A 12834-nucleotide genomic window follows, 5' to 3' on the forward strand; every position below is an offset into this window, starting at 1 on the left:
CCCAGGCTTATCTCTGGGAAATATTTCTCTCTGTCTCTCCCTTAGGCCACTGTCTGTGTTTACCCAGGATCTTCCATCATAAAGTCAGACTTCTCAGTCGGGCCCCCAGGTCACCCCGCTCCCAGCGGCAGCTTGCCTGACTTCATGGCAGGACGTTCCCTGGCTGGGCACACCTCAAGTGGGAGCCACAGCTTCAAGGACTTGTCACCCTTCCCTCCCCAGCCCCCTCGGATGCGGGACACCGTGACCCAGCTTTGCTGGACGAGGAGGGGGCATGGGGGGGCGGAGTGTGTAGGGAGGGGGCTGCCCCCAACGGACAGGGAGCTGGGGACAGGACAGGTGGGCTCCTCCCACTCCCGTGGTGATGGTGATGGGAAGAAATGACAGGGTCCACTCCTGTTCCTCGGTCACAGGCCTCTGTGTCCTCCATGCCATCCCCCAGCACAGACGCCCAGGCCCTCGGAGTCAGCAGGGGTGTGCGGCGGGAGAGCTTTCGGACTCTGACAAGTGGTGGCCCCTCTGTGAGCCGGTGTCTCCCACGGCAAAATGCAAAGAATAAAACTTCTGCCACTCACGTGGCAGGGTTGTGACAGGCGAACCACACAGTGTGTGGAAATGCCTTATGTCTGTCATAACTTGGTGGCTGTGTCCTAGCTGGGGTCAGTGGGGGTGGGGGCCCCCGGGTTATGCAGACACTGGTCTTGGGGGCTGGGTGTGCATGTGTGTGTGTCCCGCGCGTGACCATCCTGAACCTAGCTGAGTGAGTCTGACCTGCCACACCAGGGGCTCAGAGTGAGGGCTGGGGACTTAAGCGACACCTCTCTCCAAACTTTCTTTCCTAAAGCTGAAACCCCCATTAGTCCCCATCTGCCCGCAGCGGGCAGCTCCCTGGAAGATCTCCCGGAGGCCGCAGCTGGCGGGCCCCCAGCATCTCCAGGTGACTAAGTGGGCAGGCCAGAGCGCATGGGGCTGGGTGACTCACGCTGGGGCGCGGGGGCATGGCGAGGGCTGGTGGCCTGTGTGGAGGATGGGGGCAGCATGGGGCTCCCAGAGTGGGCCCTGGTGGTGGGGGGCGTGAGGGTTCCGGGCCCCCCTCCTCACCCTCTGAGAAGAGCCGGGTCTGAGAACCAGGAACCGGCTGGACGCGTTCCTTCCCTGCCTCCGGCCTCCGTCTAGTTTCACTTTCTCTTTGTTCCCCCTCCCACGAAGCTCCCTTTGAAGTGAGCGGGGCCTCGAGGGGGCGGGTCCGGCCCGCGTCCTCCCCCTCCCCACCCGGGGGCGTGCACGCGGCTCGGGCTCCTGCCGGCTCTGGGCCGCCCGCACCTGTCCGGGCCACCGGGCGGACCAGCTCGGCCGGTGTCATCCCCCCTCGCCCCCCGCGGTGAGTCTGGGCGCCCGGGTCCCAGGCCCGACGGAGCGGGCGTGGTCGCGGGGCCCGGAGCGCGGAGCCCAGGTGCGCCCCGGCCGGGCGCTGGAGGCGGGGACGCCGGGCGGGGCCGGGCGGCCGGTGAGTCAGGGCCACCCCCGCGCGGGCGCGCCGAGCAGGTACCCGGGCCGCGGACGACCCGCCGCGCGACCCGCCGGCCCGGGAGCCGCCTGGCCCGGAAAAACCGGTCGGGCCAGCGCGGCGCGGTCGCATTCCGGCGGCGGGGGAGGGCGGCCGCATGGCTTAAAAGGCGCCGCGGCCGCACGGACGCAGCCGCTGGGCCACGGGTGGCGCGGGCCGAGGGGACGCGCAGCCGGGGCTCCGGGGCTCGCGGGACTCGGGGCGGAGCTGGGGCGGCGGGGCGCGGGGCGCGGCAGGGCGGCCGGGCTTTCTCTCCGCAGCGCGGCGCACCGCGGACTTTCCCGGCGCGCTGGGTGCAGTGGTTCTTAACAGTTCAACAGTTCTGTAGCGCAATTGTGAAATGTTTAGGACCACTAGACCCGGCGGGCCCGGCGGCGACAGCGACAGCGACCGGAACGACCCAGGCGCGGCCCGGGGACTGGGGCTGGGGCACGCCGGCTGGGAGGAGCCCAGCGCCCCGCTGCGTGCGCCCCGGGCCGGACTGAGCCCCGCGGGTCCCAGCGCCCGCACGCCGGGGGCCGGGGGCCGGGGGCCGGGGGCCGGGGACCGGGGCGGGGGCCGGGGCCGGGGCCGGGCGGCGCCGGGCGCTGGGAACCGCGGGGTGTGGACGCGCCGGCCGGCCCACGCTCCTGGCACGGGGCCGACCCCGGGAACCCGCGCCGCGCTCCTGCGCCCGTGGGCCTCACCCTTCTCGAAAGTTCGTCGAATTCCCACGAGGACCCGAGGGCGGGCTGAAGGAGCGCGCCTGGCCCGGGGCTTCCCCGGAACCGGGTTAGGGTGAGCCTGGCGGGCTCCCTGGGAGCTGGGGGGCCTGCGCCGCGTAGTAGACGGAGCGCAGAGGCGCCGAGGGTTGTGTGGTCCGAGGAAGGATTTGCCGGGCAGAAACTCGGTGGGGAGGGAGTGGAGAGGCCACGCGCCAGGCAGGGGAGACACCGCAGAGCCGGGGAGGTGGGGGGGGGGGGTTGCGGCCTGGGGTTCCATGGCCAGGTGGTGGGGGAGGTCTGGGAGAGTCGGTGGCAGGTCCTGGCGGCAGAGCCCTGGGAGCCGGCACTGGGAAGGGCTGACCCCTTTATTCCCACCTCCCGCGGGAACGAGGCTGACTGGCCGGTCTGGCCGCACCTTCTGGGGAGAAGAGGGCCGCGTCCCGGGGTCCCTCCTTTCTTCCCCCAGCGCTGAGGGGAGCTGCAGGGCAGGTGCCACGGTCTGGGTTTGAGGTCCACAAGGCAATGCCCGGCTTGGTGGCCTTAAGCCAGTTGCCTGCTCTGGGTGTGGGGGGTTGATGTGAGGACAGGAGCAGTAGGTGGGGGGCTCTTGGCTGCAGGAGGCTGTGGGAGCCCTGGCTGCCTGGTCCAAGGAGGAGGCTGTGTTCCCGGGAGGAGGTCCACCCTCCAGCCAGCACCTTCGGCTTTTGCCCCACAAACTGTTCTGGGGCCACCAAGCTCCGAGGAACCCAGAGGCTCTCAGCAGCTGTGCTGCCCCCTGACTGCCACAGTCAGTTGGGGACCCTTAATTCTACAGTGTTCTCCCTGGGCCGTTTGCTATGAGACGGGCTCCCCTGCTGAGGCTGGGGGTGGGGGCTGGGAGGCGGTGCTCTCCATTCTGTGGCCCAAAATCATTTTGTACAGTGTGGGCGTGATGTACACATTACAGAGTGATGAAAATAAATGTGTGTTCAAAGCTTCACCGTGTCCAGGGCTGGCTGTCCTTTCTTCCCCAGACCTCACTGGGGCCCGTCTCTCATCTCTCTGCCTTCCGATCCCAGAGGAATGGAAGCCAGGATGGTTGTGGGTGGGGCCTGGGCCTCACGTTCAGCCTCGGCCCTGCCCCTGGCACTGTGGTCCCCCAGCAAGCCCCACTGCCGGCACCAACCCTCTCTTAGCAGGGAGGGACCTCTCTGGGACCCCGCAAACCCTCTCCCACCTCCCTGAGCTGGGCCCTGGGCCATATACCCTCCCTTGGGCTGAGAGCTGCTGCATCCCAGAGCTGGGGCTGAGGAGAGCTGAGGAGAGGGGGCTGCGCTCAGCCCTACCCTATGTGGGTCCCCCGGCAGGTGGCCACCCGTGTCTGGCAGGGGGTTCTGGCCATGGACAGGGCCAAAGTTGGAGTGACGGAGGAACCTCTTCTGCTCCCCGATCCTGACTCAGACTGAGTCCCTGGGTCTGCGGCTTCAGATCCCAGCTCTGTGGCCCACCAGCAAGTGACCTTGGCCAGGCGCCCTGCCTCTCAGTGTTATCTCTTCCTCCTGCACAGAGGCGGGGGTGGTACCCAGCTCGCAGGACTTGCGGGAAAGCCCACAGGGCGGTGCAGCCAGACTCCCGGGGCGCTGATGTGGAACTGAGCGAGTGCTTACCCCGGGACTGGCATTCCCTCGTGATGGGCGGGTTTGGAAGGGGGGGTCACAGGTGGCAACGAGCTGGGGTCTCACAGTTGGCCCCCTCGGTCCCTGAGGCCTCCAAGAACACAGGCAGCTCCTACTTTGAGTCCCTGTAGTCGTTCTCTTTAATAACGGAAGCCCAACATGTTAGCTGCACACACGGCCCCCAGGGCGGTTTAGCGGGCAGCTCTGCCCAGGGCGAGGTGACAGATGAGGCAGCTGCCATTTCAGACTGGACCCTCTGCCCCCGCATTCTCTTTCTCTTTTCCTGGCAGAACCCAGCCTCGGGTCCCGAGCCTGCACTGGCTACACAGAGGATGGCCATGGGGACAGCAGAGCCTCCCTGGACAATGCCCACAGAACCATCCCAGTTTGTCTGGGACTTTCTGGAAGTCTCTTGGTCTCAGGGAGACCCCCTGCCCCTGACAGCTGAGCAAGCTGTCACACAGGTGGTTGCTCTACCTGGGACCAGCTCGGGAGACACACCACCCTGCTCCTTGCACCGCTGACCAGCCTCTTTTCTGCAGAGAAATAAAGCCCTGTCTTGTTCAAGCCTTGGTTATTCTGGTGTCTGTCAAAGTAGCTAAACCAGTATTCTGAGTCAGTTGTGTTCAGGCTTCTCCGTGTGGCTAAATCGCCGGGAGGGCTAGGATGCGCCAAGGAGTCGGCATCCCTGCTGAGGTCAGAGGCCTGAGGCTGAGAACAGCCATCATAAGTAGGAGACCTCCTCAGGAGAAATGGGGTGAAAAAAGAGGAGACAGACCCTGAACTTGTAGCTTTTGGAGCTATCCTGGGCCACAACAGCCCTGGGGAGTGGGAGCCCCCAAGCAGAGCCTGCCTGTGAGTCCCAGCTCCTACCCCACAGGCCACCCGCTGGGGCTTAGACCAGGCCCCCAAAGTGTGTGTCTAGCTAGCTGTGCAGCTCCTGAGGGCAGAGAAGGGGGAGGACAGATGGTGGCTTCTTACTTTCTCCACACTCTCCGCGACTTGGTGAGGCCCACCGGAAACAGACCAGTCCCTGCGGCCATGGGCCTGGGTCTGGCTGCTGCAGGCTCACTGAGCACCCAGTGTGGGGTTGAGGGGCACACAGCCAGCCCTCCTGTCTTGGCGGGCCATCTTTCTCTTCATTTCTCCCCCTTTATAGGGATACAATTGATGTACGCCTTCAAAGTGTTCAGTCTGACGACTTGGGACATGTGGGTATACCCACGAAGCCCTCCCCAGAGTCAAGGCAGTGGCACATCTGCCACTGATCAGGATTCGTTCAGTCCCTTGTCATTCCCTCCTCCCTTCTCCACTTCCCTGTCCCCAGAGCTTGCTTTGTTGGGAGATACTTAATGCAAATTCAGTATCTCTAGTAGAAATTAGACTCTTCCAGTTACCTGTTTCTGCCATCTGTGTCTTCCCTGGAATCTATTTACTTAAGTTGTCAGTTTATGAACTTTTGCATGATACCCCATTATCATCCTTTTAATATCTGTAGGGTCTGTGGCACTGCCTCCTCTCCCATTCCTAATATTGGTGCCTTGTGTTTTCTCTCTCTGTTCTGTCGCCTTGGTTAGAGGTTTGTTTGTTCATTCATCCATGCATTCCTTCCTTCACTGATCTTCTGAAAGAACCAGATTTAGGCTTGTTTGATTTCCTCTGTTATCTTTTGTATTCTATTTGATTTCCACTCTGATCTTGGTTTTTTCCCTTCTCCTCATCTTGGGTTTCTTTGCTCATCTTTTCTACTTTCTTAAGGTGGTGTGCATCAGGCCACTTGAACTTTGTTCATTGTTTATAGTATTTTGTTTTCTGTTTCATTTTGGATAATTTCTGTTTCTACCTAGACTCTGGCTTGTTCTTCTTCTTCTTTTAAAGATTTTATTTATTTATTTGATAAAGATCACAAGTAGGCAGAGAGGCAGGCAGAGAGAGAGGGAAGCAGGCTCCCTGCTGAGCAGAGAGCCCGATGCGGGACTCGATCCCAGCACCCTGAGATCATGACCTGAGCCGAAGGCAGTGGCTTAACCCACTGAGCCACCCAGTCAGCCTAGACTCTGGCTTCTTCTGCAGCGGCCAGTTTGCAATGAATTCCGTGAGTGTAATCTCCATCCTGGACATTATATTTTCCATCTAGGGAAGTTAGATTGGGTTCATTGTATAGTTTCATGGCTCTACTTAATATATCTGAGCATTCTGGGATCTTCCTGGACATATTGGAATATAAATACAAAAATAGTTTTAATGTTCTTGTCTGTTAGTGTCAGCATCTGTGTCATTTCGGGATCTGCTTCTATAGATTGGTTTTTCTCTCTGTTGTGTGACTTTCTGCTTCTTTGTATGCCTTGTAATTTTTGATTGGTTGACACATTGTGAACTTTATATTGTTGCATGCTGCACAATTCTGTATCCTGTAAGTGTGTGTAAACTTTGTTCTGGGACATGGTGAAGCGGATTGTGTCTGATCCTGTTGACGACCCCTTTATTAGGATCTATTAGGATCAGTTTCACCTTTATTCTAGGGTAAAGTTTTCCCCAGCAAGGAGTATGTACCCCCTGTCTTGTGAAGGCTGATTCCTTCTGATGGATGGGAGCACACACTGTTCCCAGCATGTATTTTTAAGATAAACGGGGAAAATATATGTAATGTAAAATTTACCATTTTAACCATTTTAAACGCTACTGTTCAGTAGCGTTAAGTACATTCACAGTGTTGTGCCACCAGCATCGATCTCAACGTTTCATCTTCCCAAACTAAAACTCTGCCCCATTAAACACTAACTCCCCTCTCACCATGCCCCGTTTCTACTTAGTGTCTTTATAGATGTGACGTGTTGCTTCTAAGTACCTCATACAAAGGGAACCATACACTATTTGTCCTTTTGTGACTGGCTTATTTCACTTAGTATAGTGTCCTTAAGGTTCAAGCATGTTGCAACAGGTCTCAGAATTTCCTGCCCCCCCCCTTTTAGAGCTGGGCAATGTTCCATTGTATGGGTGGACCACAGTTTGCTTATCCCTTCACCCAATGATGGAAATTGGGGCTGCTTCCACCTTTTGGCTACTGTGAGCGATGCTGCTAAGGGCATAGGTGTGCCTGTGCCTGTTTTAGCTCCTAGCATGGTTTGAAGCGCCCACAGGCTTTCCCTCATCTCCTTCCAGGTGGTCCCTTCTCCGGATTTAGGTGGGAGCAGGGTTTGCTTTCCTCCGAGCATCGGTCCACACTCGGCTGAGGACTCACGGGGACGCCCTGGCAGATCCCAGAGCCACATTCTCTTCTCTGTGACACGCAGACCCGAGTGAGCTTGGCTTCTCCATACTGAAGACTGCGAACCTGTCTCTGTCCAGCCACCCCCGTGACCTCCTCCCGGGCGCGCCCTCCTGTGTCACACCATGGGCTCCCTCTCTCCAGGCCGCTGCAGTGACGGCGGGGCTCCCCTCCTTTGTCGCCCTGCTCATGCGACCACTTTCACCCCCCGCCTGGCATCCAGCGTCTGCGCACTGCTCTTTTGTATATTGGGCTCGTTTTAAAGTTGTTTCTGGTGGGAGTATGACTCTGATCCCTGTCACTCTGTCTTGCCCCAGGTGAAAGTTCCCCTTCTCCTTGTGGCCCCAAGGACAGCAGTAGCTCAAGCCTCCACTTGTGGACTGCTGGTATGCTCCCAGCGCATTCCTTTCTGGAGGACAGTTCTGGCTGTCCCCAAGGTGTGCCACAGTCGTTACGGACATACTTCAGCCCCTCATTTGCCACTAGGCCACCTCCTGACATCGGTCCTGGCTACCCCCAGCGGCTCAGCCATACCACGTGCTCAGGGTGGCACCTGTGGTCCTCCATCACCTCTGTCCAGGGGCGGCACCTCACACAGACACATGATCTCCCTGACAGCCTAGGGGCAGCAGAAGGGCCGCCCAAAGTGTCTGCCTTTGGGAGGGGCTCCCTGGTGGCCTCTCGACAGAGCCATCTCCGTCCCCTCCTAAGGAACACTCTGGGTAACTTCTCTCCTGCCCTGAGACTCACCCACCAGCCTTCCCTGCGCTGCCGAAGGAGTCTTACTGGAAGCCGCCCCAGGCAGGAACGGGGTCTTGGGAATGATGCCCCGTGGCCAAGGCACCACTTGCTCATGCATTTTGCTAAGTCGGGCTTATTTCGTCTTTCTCCTTGTTTTACACTAGCGTATGAGAGGATTCAATTTTCCCTTGGAGCCACTGTGGCTCAGACCGACAGCATGGCGATGGGTCCAGGTCGGTCGCTCTCCTTGTAATGCCCGCTGGGATTTTCTCTGCCATTATTCGGAAGTATATTTTTCCTTTTATCTACCTTTCTGAATTAAACGAATCATTTTTAGAAAACTGAAATGTAAACACATATATAATTGAAGACGTCAAACAGTAATTACGAGGCTTGTGCAGAAACACAGGAGCCTCCTGCGTTGCGCTCGCCCGCCCCGGGCTGGCGATGCTGTGTTCACCGCGATTGTACTCTGATGTGCTCTGCTTCCTCTTCTGGATTTTTTGAAAAAATAATTACCTCGTTTAAAAAATTTGCATAGTTTTCTATGTAATTGTGAGTAACTCCATGCTCTTTGATGTTTAAACCTTTGAAGTTTAAATGTTTCCTAATGTGTTCAAATACAGTAAATGATTTATTTTCTTCTTCCTCCCCCCCCCTGCTCATTCCCCGAGGGCCTCCCCTTAATGTGTTCTGAGCGCCGGCTCCCCTCTGCACCCCACAGGACCTGCTGACGCCCTTAAGCTCCTGTCACCACTGCTCCGAGATGTCCTTTGTCCCCTTCGGGGTTGGGGCCACTTCCTTCCTCTCACAGCCTCTCCTTCCTTGGTTCAGGTCCTTGTCTGGGGGCGTCTGTCTGCGGGAAACTTTGAGAAAGGAAAAAAAAGTCAAAGGTCAAGTTGTGTGTCTTTATGGTACTTTCCTGCTGGGTGATGGTGACGGGCCGGGCCAGGCCAGGTGCCGCGTTCCCGGTAAAGAGGCATTTCCCTCCGAGGGCCGCAGAATCCCAGCTTCCCGGGGCGGCCTGCTGGGACGGCCTCCGATGCCGACGTGCTTCTGGCTGGACGCGTGACTCCTGCCCCTGCCCGCCTTGACTGTGCCAGGCATGGGAGATCCCTAGTCCTCAGTTCTGGCATTGTTGTCTGTTTGTTTGTTTTAAATTATTATTTCCTCACTCCGACTTCGTCTGTTCTCTCGTCCTATTATTTGGACTTCGCACTCGTGGCTTGAATCCTGTCCTGTCTCCCTCCTCCTCGTCTCTTTCCTCTGCTTTCCGTGAGATCTTCTGGACTTTGGCCTCCAACCCTTCTCTGGAGTTTTATTGCTGTTGCTGTGTTTTTGTTTTCCAAGTGCTTCCTCACCGTTCCCTGGATCGCGTCTGTGCTTAAGTTCTGGGCTCCCGGCCGGATGCCCTCTCCCCTTCCCCTGCCCACCGCCGGATGCCCTCTCCCCTACCCCTGCCCACCGCCTCCCACCCCTGCAGTCGTGGCAATCAGGGTCAGCGGTGCAGGGGCCCCAGGTCTGGAGGGAGGGAGTGGCTCCCTCAGCGCCCCCCGCCCCCAGTCACTCAGTTCACGCTGTTCTTGCCAGTGCTGTGCACTCGTGCTAAAACTATGACACACGCGCACACAGGCACACCCAGAGAGCTTACATTCACGAGGCCGCCTTTGTGCCCAGCCTGGGTCCCAGAGCTGTGCTGCACCTTGCCCCTCCCCTGGAGAGGTGTTGGCAGTGTTTTGGATGAGCTCCTGGGGGGCAGCGAGGCCCATTCTGCCCTGCATTTTCCAGGACTCTCCCCGGCACGTGGACCTCCGCCCGTCATCGCCTGTGCCTGGAGGGAGAGAGAGCAAGAGTGCCAGAGGCGAAGGGACTCAGCGGTGTGGGACAGGCGGGCTGAAGGTGTGGGGCGCGGTGGCAGGAACCCAGGAGGCCCCGAGAGGAGGCTCGTGAGGCCACAGGACGTCTTAGCGCACTCCTCACCCGCAGGGGTCTAGCGCAAGCCCCGGCCTCTCTCAGGCCTCAGTTTCTCTATCTGCATAAGTATCTTCGTTTGGTTCTTGGTGTTGATTTGAAATTTCAAAACAGGTGATGTCTTACTTTTCCTTCCACCTGAGACCGTGGCCAAGATGCGCCATCTGCTGGCCTCAGGCGTCAGTGCCCGGTCCTAGAGGCAGCGGTGTGGCTCCCCAGGCCTGCCTGTTCTGTGACCCCGGGGAGCCTGGCGTCCGGGGAGGCAGGCGTCTGCTTCTGCTACCTGTCAATGCTTGGCCTGAGCAGGGCTCTGGGTGCCCAGACACGAGTCTAATTCCTGCTCTGCAGGGGCACGGGCACACGGCCGGTGCAGCGGGAGTATCAGGGCTTGGAGACGGCAGCTGTCTGGGGCTGGGAGCTTTCCTGCAAGGGAGGGCATCTGATGCGACCTGAAGGCGCAGTTGGCCAGCCCTGCGGGAGAAGTCCAGATGAAAAGGACAGAGCTACAGGGTTTGGCTCCTGGGGGCGTGAGAGTCGGAGGGAGAGGGGCTGAGCCGGGAGAGGAGGAGGTCCAAGCTGGCTGAGGGACAGCCATTTCTGGCTCAGATTTCTACTAGGGCTGGGAGCCCTGGCAGGCTGGGTGGGAGGGCCAGTGCTCTACTGTCACAGTGAGGGCACTGGTTGTGGGCTTTGGGGGCCACTTGGTGCTGCCTTGGGAAGGCCCAGATCAAGAATGCTTCCATCTGGGCCCGAAAGTGTCGTCAGGGTCGTCACCCTGGCTGAGCTGGAGGGGGCTGCTGGGTGGGCCTGGTCGAGTCATCCCAGGGATAGTGGGGTAGGGGAGGAGGAGTTGGTATGAGGCAGTGAGGAGTGGGGCAGAGATCCCAACCGGGGGTCTGGGGGGCTGGGCCAAGGTGAGGGATGGGGAGATAGGAGCCTTTCTGCAATGGGAAATCGCGTGGGAACTGGCCACAAACACTGTAGCCCGGATTCACTCATGCCTTTATTTCTTCAACAGATGTGAAGAGGTATCTACAGTGTGCCAGGGACGTGGGGGACCGTTGATATTCTAATGGGGCTGATGGACAATGAACAAGACAGGGAGGAAACAGTTGTAGTAATTCACCATGGGAGCTAAGGAGAAAAAGGTGAGCACGACCGGGAGGCGTTGGGAGGGGCTGGAGTTGCAGGTGTGGTGGGCAGGGAAGGCTTTGCTGAGGGACCTACCCAAAGACTCCTGAAGCGGGAGAGAGAGAGCCCCGTGGCTGTGTAGGGAGCAGCACCCCTGTAGTCACCCCAGCATCGGTGGGCTCTGAGTTTAGGAGCAGTGAGGAGGTCGGTGAGGGCCTGCGGGACACAAGGGCTCACAGGGAAAGAGGTGGGAAGTTGGGCTTTTGAGCAGAGAGGTGGTGTGGTCTCACTCACCTTCTTAAAGGCTCCCCTGGTGGGGGCTGCTGCAGGATAGGAGGTTGGCAGACACAGGCCTTGGGAAGTGGGGTTTGACTCTGGACATGCTGCCAAAGTAGCGGGGACTGGAGGTCCTGGTGCATAGGACGTGAGGGCGGTGAGGGCAGTCGGGAGTCAAGGCCGACTCTAGGTTGATTGCATCGAGTGAATGAGCAGATGAATGATGGAGAACCCCTCCCCCGCAGCGGGCCCCCCTTCCTGGAGCCCACCCCCACCCAGCGGGGTTGAGGTCCGCGGGCCCTGGAGCAGCTCCGCCCCTCTGCGGGCGCTGGCCGAGGTGCTGAAGCCGTAGCGCCTGCTGCGGTCTGAGTGCCCTGGGGCTGAGGCCCCTCCTGGCCTCGGGGTGCCGGGCAGGGGCGGGCACACAGCAGGAGGAGCAGTGGGACTGGCACAGTGAGGGTCCCCGTTCTTCTGGGAGTCGGCCGGACTGCCAGTTTCCCTCTCTACCTGACAGACCCTGATCCTGCGGAAGGCTGTGGGGCTGACCGCCTTGGGCTCCTGCATCTGCCCCCGGCTGGGAACTCCCCGGTGAGGGCCCTGTCCATTCGGCGCCTCCACAGCGGCACTCCGGAGGCCACGTAGGCCAGGCCCTGGGGGCGAAGGGGGCAAAGAGGCAGCAGGACAGAAGGGTTCTTGATCATGGAGGCCTGGCCTGGGACAAATTCTGGCCGGTTTCTTTGCCACTCGGTGCCTATTCCCTTGCTTCAAAACAGGGATCCCAAGAAGACGGTCAAGGGGGTCACGCAGAGTGTGGTCCACAGCTGATGCCAGCAGAGCGGACTGCCTTCCCCCCAGCGCACAGCGCCCCGAAGGAGGGCTGGGCCAAGTGGCCTTCTTCTCCCAACCCGAAGGTGCCCTTAGGGCTGAGGGGCTTCCCTCGTGGACACGGCTGGGCGGTCATCCCTGGCTGCTCTCCTGGGGCATCCTTCCTCCACTGCAGACGCCAGCCCAGCCTCAGCAGGGGTGCCGAGGGGACCCTGGTGAGCCGACCGGCCCGCGGAAGCGTGGGAGGGTCCCGAGGCCCCCTTGAGACGAGGGGGAAATTTCTTTCTCTCCCCGTCTTGGAGGAGATGAGTGCATCTCTAGGGCCCACCCTCAGATCATCTGACCTCAGGCCCTCTGACGCTTCCCTGTCTCTTTATTAGATACTCACAGCCCTGGTTATGGTCCCGCAGGAGGTAAAACCACGCGAAGGGACGTGATGGGTAAGTGTAAGCTTCTCCCTGCCTGCACCATCTCCTCTACTCGGAGGCAATGACTCTTCCCCAAAGGGTCCAGGCCTTTAGTGGCAGAAATCTCTAGAAAGATAAACCCGCCCCTACCCTACAGTGTGTCTGGGGCTTCTTTCTAAGAGCTCTGGGTTTTGATCTGCGTGCGCTGTCACGGTGGGTCAAGTGTTAGGCCTTGGGTCCAGTTTTCCTCCACCGCAGAGACTGCTGGTTCTCCTGAGGGCACCGTGGG

The 12834-nt window shown here is 59.6% G+C and overlaps 1 long non-coding RNA gene across 2 annotated transcripts; it reads left to right on the plus strand.

Annotated features, from left to right (window-relative positions):
* The first annotated feature begins 1069 nt into the window (after window positions 1-1069).
* LOC131837046 (uncharacterized) lies at window positions 1070-12375 on the plus strand. Of its 2 annotated transcripts, XR_009355934.1 has the most exons (3): window positions 1070-1381; window positions 10925-11054; window positions 12087-12375. It is a non-coding gene; the product is annotated as an uncharacterized LOC131837046 (long non-coding RNA). The 2 variants fall into 2 exon arrangements; XR_009355933.1 differs by lacking the exons at window positions 10925-11054; window positions 12087-12375 and adding an exon at window positions 2889-3250.
* The last annotated feature ends 459 nt before the right edge of the window (window positions 12376-12834 follow it).

The sequence above is a fragment of the Mustela lutreola genome, chromosome 7 (genome assembly GCF_030435805.1).
Source record: "Mustela lutreola isolate mMusLut2 chromosome 7, mMusLut2.pri, whole genome shotgun sequence".
Classification (NCBI taxonomy): domain Eukaryota; kingdom Metazoa; phylum Chordata; class Mammalia; order Carnivora; family Mustelidae; genus Mustela; species Mustela lutreola.